Source organism: Lissotriton helveticus, chromosome 2_1 (assembly GCF_964261635.1).
Source record: "Lissotriton helveticus chromosome 2_1, aLisHel1.1, whole genome shotgun sequence".
Classification (NCBI taxonomy): Eukaryota; Metazoa; Chordata; class Amphibia; order Caudata; family Salamandridae; genus Lissotriton; species Lissotriton helveticus.
Window position 1 is genome coordinate 1,451,269,192 of NC_136059.1, and position 16,913 is coordinate 1,451,286,104.

Here is a 16,913-nt window from a genome sequence, read left to right on the forward strand (position 1 = left end):
CTCACTACTCACTACTCTGCACTCACTACTCACTACTCTGCACTCACTACTCTGCACTCACTACTCTGCACTCACTACTCTGCACTCACTACTCACTACTCTGCACTCACTACTCTGCACTCACTACTCTGCACTCACTACTCTGCACTCACTACTCACTACTCTGCACTCACTACTCACTACTCTGCACTCACTACTCTGCACTCACTACTCTGCACTCACTACTCTGCACTCACTACTCTGCACTCACTACTCTCTACTCACTACTCTGCACTCACTACTCACAACTCTGCACTCACTACTCTGCACTCACTACTCTGCACTCACTACTCTGCACTCACTACTCTGCACTCACTACTCTGCACTCACTACTCACTACTCTGCACTCACTACTCACTACTCTGCACTCACTACTCACTACTCTACACTCACTACTCTGCACTCACTACTCTGCACTCACTGCTCACTACTCTGCACTCACTACTCACTACTCTGCACTCACTACTCACTACTCTGCACTCACTACTCTGCACTCACTACTCACTACTCTGCACTCACTACTCACTACTCTGCACTCACTACTCTGCACTCACTACTCTGCACTCACTACTCTGCACTCACTACTCACTACTCTGCACTCACTACTCTGCACTCACTAAACTGCACTCACTACTCACTACTCTGCACTCACTACTCTGCACTCACTACTCTGCACTCACTACTCTGCACTCACTACTCTGCACTCACTAATCTGCACTCACTACTCTGCACTCACTACTCACTACTCTGCACTCACTACTCACTACTCTGCACTCACTACTCACTACTCTGCACTCACTACTCTGCACTCACTACTCTGCACTCACTACTCTGCACTCACTACTCACTACTCTGCACTCACTACTCACTACTCTGCACTCAATACTCTGCACTCACTACTCTGCACTCACTACTCTGCACTCACTACTCTGCACTCACTACTCACTACTCTGCACTCACTACTCACTACTCTGCACTCACTACTCTGCACTCACTACTCTGCACTCACTACTCACTACTCTGCACTCACTACTCTGCACTCACTACTCACTACTCTGCACTCACTACTCACTACTCTGCACTCACTACTCTGCACTCACTACTCTGCACTCACTACTCTGCACTCACTACTCTGCACTCACTACTCACTACTCTGCACTCACTAATCTGCACTCACTACTCTGCACTCACTACTCACTACTCTGCACTCACTACTCTGCACTCACTACTCTGCACTCAATACTCACTACTCTGCACTCACTACTCTGCACTCACTACTCTGCACTCACTACTCTGCACTCACTACTCACTACTCTGCACTCACTACTCTGCACTCACTACTCACTACTCTGCACTCACTACTCTGCACTCACTACTCACTACTCTGCACTCACTACTCTGCACTCACTACTCATTACCCTGCACTCACTACTCTGCACTCACTACACTCACTACTCATTACCCTGCACTCACTACTCTGCACTCACTACTCTGCACTCACTACTCACTACTCTGCACTCACTACTCACTACTCTGCACTCACTACTCTGCACTCACTACTCACTACTCTGCACTCACTACTCTGCACTCACTACTCACTACTCTGCACTCACTACTCACTACTCTGCACTCACTACTCTGCACTCACTACTCTGCACTCACTACTCTGCACTCACTACTCTGCACTCACTACTCTGCACTCACTACTCACTACTCTGCACTCACTACTCTGCACTCACTACTCACTACTCTGCACTCACTACTCTGCACTCACTATTCTGCACTCACTACTCTACACTCACTACTCTGCACTCACTACTCACTACTCTGCACTCACTACTCACTACTCTGCACTCACTACTCTGCACTCACTACTCACTACTCTACACTCACTACTCGCTACTCTGCACTCACTACTCTGCACTCACTACTCTGCACTCACTACTCTGCACTCACTACTCACTACTCTGCACTCACTACTCTGCACTCACTACTCTGCACTCACTACTCTGCACTCACTACTCTGCACTCACTACTCACTACTCTGCACTCACTACTCTGCACTCACTACTCACTACTCTGCACTCACTACTCTGCACTCACCACTCTGCACTCACCACTCTGCACTCACCACTCACCACTCTGCACTCACCACTCTGCACTCACCACTCTGCACTCTGCACTCACCACTCTGCACTCACCACTCTGCACTCTGCACTCACCACTCTGCACTCACCACTCTGCACTCACCACTCTGGACTCACCACTCTGCACTCACCACTCTGCACTCACCACTCTGCACTCACCACTCTGCACTCACTACTCTGCACTCACTACTCTGCACTCACTACTCTGCACTCACCACTCTGCACTCACCACTTTGCACTCACCACTCACCACTCACTACTCACCACTCACTACTCTGCACCCACTGCTCACTACTCTGAAAGCAGGCAAGGCTACCGACTAATTTTACACTGGTCACGGTTAACACTCTTTTCTAGAAGAGAATAGACACGTTTATCTCGGTGGGTTGATTTAAAAAAAACACATGGCGCACCCTGGTGTCCAATAAAGAATAGGTGATCAGTAACGTGCACGCTCAGAGAGCAGACTGTACTGAATGTTCTGTGTACATTAGTAGAATCCTTCAAAGCACATCTGACATCATTCTTTGCTCCCGCCATTCCGGTACTTTACACTGCAAACACTCCCGCAAGTCCATGCAATTAGAGGACATAACATTCTGAACAAGCACCTACCTCTCAGTGCCCTCACTGCGTGAAACTTCTAGATGCCGGCCAGGAAGAGAGCAGTGATCGGCGCGCGGCGGGGACGCTGGCGCCGTGAGCGTGCGCGCGACTGAATCCGCGCGTGGCCAGCTCTTGTCGCACCTCTCCCATTGAAAATGCTGGGCGCGTGCCCAGCTCTTGTCTCCTTTTGTCGGCTTTGGAGACTGAAACGATTGCAATATTTCTCTGCCGAGAACGCGCTTTCAGCGCGTCTCTAGGCCGAGACCTAAAAGACGGTGATGGATTAAAACCATGATCTCTTGACTTGGTAAGAGTATTCTGCATCATTCAGAAACTCTGTCCATCACCACCCCCCTTTTCCAAAATCGATTTTATCCACACTTAGGGGTCGATTAGGATCGCGGAGGGACTTGAGTCCGTCCGCGACCCCTGAGGAGGAGGTAACATCCGCATGGGCTGCGGCGTTCCCTCCGATCAGATTAGGATGTGACCGCCAGGGTGGCGGTCACATCCTCTATCTCTAACATTGCGGCACCCGCCGCAATGTAAAAAATGCATGCACAGCATTTGCGTGCACAAAGCGGCAGGCACCGCGCGGTGCCTGCTGCATTGTGCACGCAAATGCAGGGGGGTACCATAGGTACCCCTCATGTGCACCCCCCACCACCGCTTCAACCAGGGGGCCCGCAACGGGCCCCCGAAGTGAAGGTCTGTATGCTTTTTCACGGCGGAAAAGCCTAGAATTGCAGACATCCTAATATGCCTGGCGGTGTCTGATAGACACCGCCAGACATGTTAGTGCTTTTCCGCCGCGGTCGCCTTCCGACCGCGGCGGAAAAGCTGCGGACAGATTATCAGACCCACCAGCCACCCTAATTTGGCGGTGGGTCTGTGGAGGCTCCGCTGCGGTTTTCCCGCATCCTCCGGGCCGGCGGTGTCTTCCGCCGGCCCGGAGGATGCGGGAATTCCGCAATCATAATGACCCCCTATGTGTGGGAGGGTATACTCAGACGTGAGTCCCTTGCTCATTGCACCATCAGGATTCAGGCAAGCCGGGCCGAAGAAGGCTGTGAAGCCAGAAACCGGTCCCCGGAAGCTTGTTTCCTTCCCAGTATAAGAATTGGCTTGGTAGTTTGGTTTGCCCTGTTCCCATCATGCACTGGGACAGGAACAGACTAATTTGCATATAGCCAGGTTCTGAGCTGGGATGGTGCAGTGAGCTAAAAAACGGTGATGGATTAAAACCATGATCTCTTGACTTGGTAAGAGTATTCTGCATCATTCAGAAACTCTGTCCATCACCACCCCCCTTTTCCAAAACCCATAATAGATCAATACATACCTTCCATCTATGAAATGATATTGGGGGATGAAGCCAGAGGGTTGCTATTAAGGCAGGTAGAACCGTCTTACTTTAAAAAAATCAAATTTAAGGTTATTATTGGTGCATGTAAGACCTGGAAATATGCTTCTAAATACCTAGCAATACCAAAATTTACAAAATATACCCCTCTCTGGCATAGCTTGATCCTACCAGCATATCTTAACGATAGCACCTCTCGAAAATGGGAGAAATCAGGGATTGTTACCCTGAGTGATTTTGTTGGCCAGGAACTGACTGCCACATTTGAGGGTCTACAGCAAAAAATTTCGATCCCCCTACCGATTACCTAAAATATATCCAAGTGTATACCAGTATTCGACACTGCTCACCAAAAATTAAATTAGAAAGTATCCCCTTTTTTTAAATTATTGATAGGCGGGCCGCCAGGATAGGGACTTTATATGAGATGCTGATTAAAAATCTTAGTGATGACCTGGAGCGTGTTGAGAGAAGTTGAGCAACAAAATTAGATAACCCAAATGTGGATATCGACACTTCTCTGATCATGTCCTCCAAATTATTTTTAGCTTCTAACCTCAAGGCCCAGTATTACAGAACAATTTATGATCTCTATTTTACACCTTCAAAATTATATACTTGGGGCCTACGGCCTAATGATCAATGCCCAAGATGTGATCAGCCTCTAGCGAATCTAACGCATATGTTTGCTGAATGCCCCAAAATAGATTTAATAAAGAAGATGATCTTCGAATATTGGGCGGAAATTTTTGGCCATAGATTGAGAGCCTCATTGACTGTATATATTTTGGGTCATGACGAATCTCTGGGGTATAATATTGAAGAATCAATGTCTGTTTTTAGAGGCATGGCAGTGCTTCGAATTATACTGGCTGTCCTCTGGAAAGAGTCTGAGGTACCTACCTTCTAAATGTAGTTAAGCCGATTTTTGGGGATTTACAAACAGGAGCTAGATATTTACAAAACTAGAGGAAGAAAATCTAGAATTCTTGGCGCCCCGATTTGGGCTCCTATTACTAATTGGTATGAAAATAAAAGAGGCCCTCATGCTCCTTGTTTGATAGAACTATGAATTGAATATTCTTACCATGATATGACATTGCTCTTTTGATTTGATCTTTCTTTGTTGTTACCTTTTTATAATTTTATGATGTCTCTTATGGACAATAACTATTACTGTGATTTAATATATATGAACTGATTGCTCTGTTTGTACTGATATATGTATTATGGTCTTGCTCAATAAAAAAAAAAATTACAAAAAATGAGACACTTATTGGAGCATTCATTCAATTAATTCACTTGTATAAATTCTAGATTGCCTTGGCTGCAGAGTTTACGTGAGTTATCAGTTCTTTAAAACAATTTCTGTAATATCAAAATTTGCATTGTGTTGCTTGGCTTTTGAATTCCATAGGATAACTCTGTTATTTAATGACAGAATCATACATTGACTTGAAAGTCATAATTGGCTAAATATATTTACAAACAAGCTACCTGAGAGCGTCAGAATATTGAATGGCCTTTAAATGTGACATATTGCTTTCCGTTGTCATGCTGCCACTGGCATTCCTATTTGATTATATTTTCCGAAATTCAAATGCTTTGTATGATTGTGGTGGTATTTAATTCACAGTTCTTCTTACCCCCATACACAGTCCTCCTTCCTGTCACCTCACTCAGGTAAACATGTGTGCCATTCTGCTCACTGCCACTTGGATCACAGGTGGAAAAGGTCTAACGCCACTGTATGTCGATTGGATAGTAAAGACTGTGGGCCTTATAAAGTTATTTGCTGCCTCGTCGCCACTGTAGCAGACGCAGTGTCTCTACCATGCCGGCGGTGGCTGGGCCGCCAAATCTACGGTTGTCTGCTGTTAAACAGTCCCATACATACATGGGTAAAAGATACATCATGGCTACAGGTCAGCCATGCCAGCATGGTGTTCTTGTCATCACTTGTAGTTCCTGATTGTAGGCCTCCCAAAGCAGAAGGTGGTGAACCCATCCTAAACTAAAATCCCCCATGCTGTGATAGTGTTCTTCCGTGGCGTGGTGATTTTCTGCCCTACTACTAGTACTACACAAACCTAGTCACGTAGCTCAAAAAAACGGCAACAGCAATCAATTCACGTCAGCAGCGGATAAGTGTTAAAAAAGATGTAATTGATAACTACAGTTTAGTTAATAGATTACCTGCTCTATCAGGAACTTGATTATTATTCATGATCATCACTGGACAGCAGCTAAGCCCGGATGCGACCCGGTAGGCTTGGTACCTCCCAGTCACATGGTATATTACCACCACCGATGTGCCATCAGTCATGCTGTAACCAATGAGCACAGCAGCTTGCTGCACCCACTCTCACTGCGACTGTTCCTCCCCATTTCCCCCCGGCGCTGCACAATGATCCTCACTCGTGAGCCAGCCAGCCTCTCTAGCCCTGACTTTGGCTGACTGGTGCAGGTGGGATCCAATACCACATTGGAACCGTCCATGAGCCATCTTTACCGCAGATGGTCGACGGTGCCCTGCATTGGCAACGGTGAGTCTACTTCATCATTGGGCACTAACTGCAGTGACGTTGACACTTTAAGTTAGGCGCCATGTGTGTCAGCCCGGCCTGGAAGTGTGTCTAACTTGAATACTACAATTACATTGTAGCAGAACTAACGCGCAAGCCGCAGAGCTAAAAACAGATCTAGCAACATTATTTGTCGGATATGGCTCTTGATATGCACGTGGCGGTAGATTCCAGAAATCAGGTGGTGGGGGGCCCAAAATCTAAAAAAATTCAGATGGTGGTGCTCAACCTACAAAAGTTTGAAGACCTCTGCTCTATGGTAACTCGCGTGTGTGTAAAGACACTGCACGCGCATCCCGGGGGCCTCCTGCTCCCTATCCTTTGGTAGTACAGCATAGCCCCAGCGATTCTCCAGGCCCTAGGCCTATCCTTTGTTCGTGACGTGGTTCTTATACCACTATTTTAGTATATGGTTCGAAGTGCCCCTAGGGCATTACTGTATTTTGTGCAACTTATTGTATGTTGATTAAGTATCTTGTTATGTGCTTGTGCCTCTGACCTCATAAAGAGTTCAGAGGATTAATTTAGTAATAAATACATATATAATTTATATATATAACCTGTGTGGTGTCCTTTCATTTGGTATTAAAGGGATTACATATGGTAAAACAGCTGGCTTCACATGCCCTCTTGAGTTTAGCCTAAGACTGCTTTGTCCATGCTACCACTAGGATAGCTGGTCTATAAGGTTGACTTTACAACCATCACCATAAGGGTTGTTTGGACTGATACAGGGTGCCCACTAGAATAGTGGACATCACATATCAGGACAACTTCTGACAGTTTACTCACTAGGAAACCCGGCCGGGTCTCGTTTGGAAAAATACAAAATCATTGTATTTAGGGCGAGCCAAAATAGTCAAGACAGGACAGGGCAAACAGTGTTAGTGGTTTGGACAATTTTTCAGAACAGCGGGTTCCAAGGATTCTGAGTACCTCCTATCAGGATAAGTTCAGCCTTATCCTGGGTGAGTTTGAACTGGCGGCTGTTCATCCAGTCCCAGATGTGCGCATAGTGGTTTGGAATTCTAGTACAGATTCAATTATTAATTATGAATATTAGCTGTAAAATCATCTGCATAATTAAATGTACACACCTTCCTTTCTTTTAAAGACTAGATCAATGGTACAAGATAAAGGTTGAACAGTTGGAGAGATAACGAGGAGCCCTGGGGTGCTCCACGAGTTATGCTCCTTTTGGATGCTGTGAACCGGGATAGGCGGATTGACTGGGGACACGCTTCTACTCGCCGTGAGGGGAACGGCTATTCTATGCTTCATCCCGCCGTGAGGGGAACGGCCTCTGCAGCTCTATCCTTGCCATGAGGGGAACGGCTGCTCTTTTACCATCGCCAGCGCCGTGAGGGGAACGGCCAGAACAAACTACATTTTCCTGCAGCCCCAGCCCGGGCCAGCGTTCTGACATCATCCGCTGGGGCCATGGCCGCCGATAAATACGCTGATAGACTCCCGCAGCGTGGAACACGCTTCTACTCGCCGTGAGGGGAACGGCTTTACTCTGCTTCATCCCGCCGTGAGGGGAACGGCCTCTCCAGCTCTATCCTTGCCGTGAGGGGAACGGCTGGTCTTTTACCATCGCCAGCGCAGTGAGGGGAACAGCCAGAAAAAACTACATCTCCCTGCAGCCCTGTCCCGGCCCAGCACTCTGACATCATCCGCTGGGGACAGGGCTGCCATAAAAACGCTAATAGACTCCGGCAGTGCGGGACGCGCTTCTACTCGCTGGCCTCTCCAGCTCTATCCTTGCCGTGAGGGAACGGCTGCTCATTTACCATCGCCAGTGTTGTGAATGTATCTAGGACTCTAATTAAATATTCTCGATTCATGCCCTTATGTGGTTATAACAAAACATATCCTTATAAAGGCATAAGAATCTTGTCCATATTTAGTCATAGCCAATGCAGTCCAAATACGGCAAGGCTACACCCATAGACTCCTAGAAAGTACAACGCGTTCTTTAAACAAACAAGCCTCCAGCAGCCCGGGAATTCCCCCTGCTTTTGTTTTGATTTGCACAAGAACTCCTAGAGTCCAGAAAGAACTGTAAGTTCTTAGTGACGTCTTATGTCCAACCTTACGTCAAACCCGGCACCTTCCAGGTATAAATATACCAACGTTGTCTTAAGCAAACACACGGTGGTTTGGAGCAGGGCCCTACTTGCCCGAAGCCCAGCTGATGCGAGAGCTGAAGGAAGCCGATCCTCCCACTTGACGCACTGAGTGAGACGCTGTCTTTTCTCTTGCCGAGAAATTCCAGCTCTGGTGTTTCCAGTCACCCTGCGGGTTGCTGTGAGATCGAGTCCTGAGAGAGAGATACAAGACCTCCTTCATTCTAAAACCAAGGTACGGAGCTGATTAAAACCTTAAGAGAATTCTTGATTCAAATTCTTGGCAAAAGCTAACTTAACTTAAACTGCAACTTACTTACTCCTTCCCACGTATTAGGCTTACGTCAGGTACACCGGGGTAGGCGTATCTTAGAAGCACCAGTTGAGTACGTTTAGTCAATGATTTTATGTATGTATATATTTTATCCGTTTTAAAGTATCATATGGATCAGAAACCATATCAATACTTTTACAGTATTATTTTATATTACTCCTTTTACTGTACGCACTTTACTTTACAACAAGTATTGCAATTGTGGCAATTCATTTCTCTTGCATGAGAAAGAAGACTGCTCAAAAAATAACAACTTTTATTGAAAACGCCCATTTCTCTATTTCTCTGCACTCTGGTGAGACTAAGCATGCACGATTGACTGAGTGAAATAGCTATCTATTGTTTTCACACGACTCTGGAAATATACTCCGTATTCTGGGGGGAGCAAAGTTGTCATGTTTATGCGGTTGTCAGAAACTAATCCCTTCTTGTCTAATCAGGAAAGTTAACTCAATCCTGTTCATTCGCGAAAGTTTCTAGTGACCTCTGAGCTAGCTGGCATACCTAATTAAGTCTAACATATTCAGTAGAGATCTAGATGACCTCAGTCCTACGTCTAAACCGCCATTTATGTTATTCCAATGCGCAGAGCCTATTGGGAATATAGGAACTACACTACATGGCGCCCAACGTTTGGTAAGGCGATAATCTAATGCAAGATACTAGAATAACTCAGTCGTGCTTCTTCACACAGACCCCTTTTCCCGTAAAAACTCCAATAGACTTCTGGAGTGGGTGAAAGGTTAATCTCCGCCGGAACTTAGTAGAAAGAGATTCCTATGTATTAGTTCTTGGTTTAGTCAACGTTGAAGGATACAGTGTTCCAAAATATTGTGCACCTAATCTTTATTTCCTTGAAACTTGATCTGCAACAAAACTTTCTGTCAGTACAATGGGGAAAAGTAAAGATGAAAGGGCTAAAAATAGCAGCTCAACTTCTAGCGGATGACACAAGTCTCCGAGATGAAGACCCGAATGCTATAATCATTCCGGTCAATGTAAGAAGAACTATAACTCTTAAACTTATAGAAAATGGACTATCACCAAGAGATGGTACAGTCATATTCGTGGTAGAGGCCCATGAATATCGGCAGACAGAGGTATTCTATTCATGGATACATTTTCCAGCAGCACACGCTGTGACACAAGACTTCCACTATTACAAAATAGAGGAACCTCCAGATGAATACGCTCCTTTCGAGGACATTGAAATTCCACTAACATACCAAGAGCACCTGCTCTGGTTTAATGGCGCCCTAAAACATCAAAATCACACCACCAGGCTCGGTCCACTAGGTAGACCAGGAGCCACATGGCCGGTTCTAGCCAGCTACACACCACATCCCGACATTGAAAAAATGTCAAGCAAAGAACTTTTAGTTAAACTAAAAGAATTAACAAAGGCATATAGAGAATTAGTTCAATTGGCAATTGACGATACAACATATCTGCAGAAATTGAAAGAAACAGATATAGCAGAAAAACCATTTGAACTTGCCAGAATCATAGAAAAATCCTATGAAGAACTAGGTAGAGATAGTTTGGGTGGGAAACCACTAAAACCCCAACTAACTGAAAATCCTGAAAAAACCTTTAATAAAAATAATCTCAACACTCCAAAAAAGAGTTGGGAGGGTAATAAACAATCCACTCCCAGAGAAAAATGGTTCAAGTCCAGAGGAAAGTCTCCTCAACGGAGAGATAGATCTCCAGACCGAGAAAGCAAGTCTCCCCAAAGGGAACCCTCTGAGAAAAGATACAACCTTAGAGATAGGGATGAATTGAGAAAACCTGACAGATATCAAGATATTGATACACGTCCCTCTCGATCTTTTCAGATTTCCTCACAGAAATCGGAAAGAAGAGGACGGTCAGAACACAAGGAAGAGCACGTCAAGTCCAAAGACAAGGAACCAGCTAATCAAAGTAAAAAATTACAATTTCCAAAAAAGAAGGTAGCTAGTATTAAAATAAAACATACCGAGGATTCTGAGGACACAACTGAAAAACGGAGAGTGGGCCCAGACAATGCTAGACAGCGCAGCAGAGGTAACCATAGCTCGCAAGATCCTGATGAATCTTCTGGAGACAGTGGACCCGAATGAATACATTCAGGTGGAAACTGCAGACACCAGAGTTAGCAAACCCCATAAATTATACGAAAAAACATTGCGTATAGAGGGGGACAAAACTAGGAAAATAAAGGGTCTCTTTTGGGATAACCTTTCAAAAGGCTATGACATCCTGTTAGCTGAGAAAGACTGGCCACCAGAGTTTGTCAGGGAGTGCCCACATGGCGAAGAAATGATTATGCCTGCCTTCTCAAATCACATTCCAATTCATAAAAAATACACATTTGCAAGAAAATGGGCAGTGGCCCAAGCCCCTGCATTATATAAAAATCATGTAGGATGGGATGAGGATTCTCCTCACCATAAAATCCAGTTAAAAAATCAACCGACTGCACAAAGGCAGTATCCTGTTAAGCAAGAAGCTAAAAACAAGTCAGGGAGATATTAGATCAACTTGAATATCAGGGGGTGATTGAAACATGCACCTCACAAATGAACAATCCTTTGTTTCCTGTCTCCAAGCCAGACGATTCATATCGTCTAGTTTTGGACTACAGACACATAAACTCCTGCTGCAAAACATTTGCAGTACAAAACTCACACAGTGCAGCACTTAATGAATAATATTGTGCGCAAAAAATATAAAACGACATTAGATATCTCAAATGGCTTCTTTTGTCAAAACATTGCACCTGAAAGCAGATATTTGACTGCTTTCTCAACAATGGGAGCACAAAAACAATTTTGTCGACTCCCACAGGGATTCAAGAATAGCCCAGGATTATTCTCAGCAAGGGTAACAGAGTTACTACAAATATATGATGATGAGGCATTATCATATGTCGATGACATCTATCTTACAGACGACGACCTGGAGACACACTTGAAAAGAGTGAACACCATAATACTTGGGTTCGCAGCTGAAGGGTACAAATTCAACTTTAAAAAGTCACGAATTGCTCACCTAACTGTCCTGTTTTTAGGATATGAATTATCAAGTAAAGGCAAAAGCCTAGCAGACAACTTCTTAGAGAAGTGTGCAGTACTCCAAGCACCAAAAATGCTGAAGAACTTACAATCAATACTCGGTTTCCTGAATGTCGGAAGAACATACATTCTAAATTATGCAGAGAGGGTTAAACCTCTCTATGAACTAATAAAACCTGATTTCAAAACAAATAATTTAACTCAGAAGCACACCGAAATTTTAAGATCATTACAAACAAAACAGACATGTTAACTAAAACAAAATTGCAAACACGCGCAAACGAACGCAACCTTGTATTCCGAGTCATCCAAGGAAGATGCGGATTCACGTACCTGACCTCTAATGAGGGAGAAACGTTACCAATAGCTTACAAATCACACTTGTACACACAAGCTGAAATGAAATTCAGTTCTGCTGAAAAAATTCTAATTGCGGTTCAAACTGCTGTAGCAAAAGAAAGAGCCCTAGTCCAAAGGAGAAACATATCTGTTTTAACAGCAGAATCAGCCCTTGAGGCAATAACAAGACCACGCATTCCGAATGCTGTGGCATTAGATCCAAAATGGATACAATGGGAAAATTCTCTTGCTGCAGAAGACGTGAAACACGCTTTTGATCCGAAAATGAAAAAACTAGAAGATCTAGAATACGAATATGAATATCCTCTGCCAATCGAAATTCGGCCTCTCGAACAGTACACCTGTGTAATCTACATGGACAGATTTGCACAACACTACGTTGTGGATAAAAAGTCTTACAATGCAGCGTGCGCGATTGTTAAAGGTCGCTGGCGCTTAGGTAAATTCAGACCAATAATCACCAAAACTGAATCACTCAAAAACTGTACAGCTCAGCGAGCTGAAATAAGATCTTTAAAGATGGCGCTTGAAAATGCCGATCGCGAATTCCCGACACTAATAGTGTGTGATTCGCATTACTGCATCCAATCTTACAATAATGACATGCAGACATGGATCAAAAACAGTTACAAAGATGAGACTGGTGCCACAATAAAGCATAAAAAGCTCTGGGAACAAGTAGTTCTTTTACAGAAAGAACTGCAAAACACTCACGTGATACATACACTGAGTCATCAACGTGAATAGACAAATAGACAGTGAAACGCTACTAGCAGTAAAAGCCTCATTGAAAGGCAACTATGCGGTGTTACCTCTAAATTATCCACTCGGAAATAAATACATAATTGATGCGAACTCCGTTCCTTTTGCTCAAATCCCTGGAGTGGGGGATAGAGTAATTCCAAACACAAACCAGAGGGCTTACTTGATTCAAGAAGCACACATGGGACAGGGTCTGAGGCACCAAGAGATCTTGAAATCTCTAATAGAATTACAATCAGAATACTGGTGGCCGGGGATGAGCTTGCAAATTTATAAGTTTGCAATGGATTGTCAAGACTGCAATAGAGATCGCAGTTGTGAACTGGACCAGACTATTGCCAGGACACCTTTATTAGAAAGCATCAGGCTATCTATACGCAGAAATCCAGCCGGAGAAATGCATTCCCATAATTATTAAGACTAGATTCACTTAAGATGTAGGCCCCAGCGCTCGGCTGACGCCAAAACTGTTATAAAAGATTTGCGAGTCTTTATCGGCACATACGCAATTGGCATGCTACATTCTGACCAGGGTCCTGTGTTTAGCTCTCGAGCTTACAAAGAGGGCATGGCCAGCATGGGCATTGCATTGCGGTACTCTTCCCCCTTCCATCCTGAGGGTAATGCGGTTGTGGAAAGAAAAAGCTGTGACATAAAGCAATCTTTAACGGCAAGGGTATTAGGTGCGGGTGATGGGTGGGTCAAACATCTAACAAGTGTTCAACGTAGTCTTAACAATCTGCCGAGAAATTCTCTAAGAGGTATCACTCCATACAAACTATTGTTCGGTACTAGAATGAAAATCCAGGACTTAGATTGTCAGACTTCAGTGGTGAAAGAAAAAGCCTTTGATATCAAAGGCCGTTTGGCTGTTTTACAGGACTTAAATGAAATAAGAAGAAGTCTAAGTAACATAAAGTTAAAGCCAACGACCACTGAAGAGAAACCACCTGTCCCAGCAAGACCTGTCTGGATTCCAAAGATTGGAGATCTGGTCAGAGAAAAGATCGCGGTGAAGAAGGAATTTGGGCCTTCTTACAGAAAAGCAGTACCTGTCTTAGCTGTCATCGGAACAAGATCAGTAGTACTACCGCCCCTTGCTGGTAAAAAGGAGAACAGAGTTGTATCAATCGACCTGGTAAAACCACAATCATGTGGCCAATAATAAGTAGTAGGCCCAATGGACTCCCAAGAAATAGCAGAAGACCCAATCTTGCTACAATCCAAGAGGTTCAAACTGAGAGACTAATCACATTTGATAAACCTGCAGTGAATAAAAAAGGACTATGCAACAAAGCCATGGAATTTGTGCCTCTTGAAACCCAAATTGCAACAGTTCGTCAAGAAACACCAGTCTACAATGATGTAGCCTCGGACTATACTAATGAAACAAAGAAAGATCCAAAGACTAATGAAAATCCAGAAGCAATTCCAACAATTGACAGAACTGCATCTGGCTACTTCATCAATTTCGATGACTTTTCTGATGATCCAAGCGAGCATGAAGAAACGCCAGCAACAAAAACTTTCAAAGAAAAAATGACTGAACTCGTTCATCAACTAAAAGAAACATATCTGATTTCACCATGGATTGAATTTTGGATTGTGTTAGGTGTACTTTTCCTCCTGCTTTGGCTCATCATGGTTTTATGTTTGGGTAGATTTATTGATGGAAAATATAGTACAATGGACACAGCAAGTCAGAACATCAACTTGGTCCTAAAGCCCCACAGATCCTCTCACATCGAAAAAAGAGAACTGTCATCAGTGAACATCACAGCCAATCCAATACCCGGTGGGGTAGCATGGGACAAAACGGATTATGAAATCTATGACCCGATTGAGCTCCTGAAATATCTACATCAGTTCAGGGTTTCATTAAGTGACTTTGTGACACCAAGTACTTTCTCTGATGATTGGGACTTTGAAAATATTAATAATATGATGTTAGATTTAGTAATGTCAGCTAAATTCACAGAACATGATTATTTGCAGGGTTCATCAAATTATGAAGAAATGTATTGCTATAATCATTATGGACATCACTATTTGCATAAATCTGTAATCCTAGAAATGTTTTTACATATAACCAATGGGAACATTGTCCAACTCCGCCAAAAGGCAGCTCGAAAACATTTTATGAGAAATTCCAATACTTCTCAGGGTTTAACAACAGTGATCCAGAAACGTTTTATTTTAAAATGTTAAATAAGACAGGAATGAAAACAATGTTGACAAATACTAAATTGATTTATTCTGAAAAATTTTATGATAAAATGTCTACATTTGGTTTTGAATTTTGGAAAAACAACATTGAGACAAAAACCTCTGGGGTACAAAAGACTGGCAGGTACAAGGTTTAGAATTATTATTTAGAGCCTGCATGATCCCAGAACAGATAATATTCCTGAATGACACCATTCAACAAACAACCTGTCTTGGTATAGCCAAGATAAAAGACTTAAACAAAGCGTCTATTCCAAAACCCATACCTGATAGTAATAGCACTACAGATGTGGAGATAGACGTATCCCATATTTTACACCAAAACAGAACAAATCCTGATTGGAAAAAATGGTTGATCTGGCCCACAGACATAAATAACTGTCAAGATAGATTCCTGAACAAAATACAAGGGTTCAAACAGACCAGGCCAGGCCCAAGATATTCCCAGAGAGAACATCCAGGGATAGTTACAACATACAGTGTAGGGAAATTATGCCTTGAATGGCTACAGAAATCCACACTGCCAGAAATTAAGCAACACTTGACTTTACTTACAGAAGGTGCTGACTTGCGAGATTTCATACTGGGACCTCACAAACAGCGTCAAAAATGTTTCATATTTACCGGTATATACGCTGCTTACAACGAAGCTTGGAAAGTGACGCAAATTGCCACTGCTGAAAAAATACGAGAAATTGATCGTATTAATTTGGAAAAATCCCTTTCTGTAGTGGACAATGGGTTAACGACTCTGTCCTCCAGAATTTATTCACTGGACAGTATTGTATCATCTGCTATTGATATAATAGAGCAGGACATACTAGTGTTACAACATGGTCAGCCCCAATTGCGTTCTATTGTACAGCTAGGCTGGACGTTGCAAAACCTGCGTTCAGGCTATGTGCCATGGCGTCTAATCAACACGTCATTATTTTCTATCTTTAACCTTACTGATAAACAAATCAGTTTGGCACAAACAGGAGAAGATTATACGATTCTGAGCATTGAAAAACTTGAGAGATTACCATTGACAATGTCAGAGAGACCTGTCATTGAATGGATAATACACGGAACAATTACAATTCCGATAACAACTTTCCAGTTTAAGTATTGCCAAAAGTATATACCAGCAGGCTTGTATGAAAGGTTGGGTAAAGGATACATCAAATCAACCTGGAATTTACCTTATACACACAAATGTTATAGTGAAGGGAAAAAAGATGTATTTCTTAGTGGTAACAATTGTAAGAAATCACTAAGCGGTACACTTCTGTGTCAAGGTATTAACTTGCATGGAGCCTGT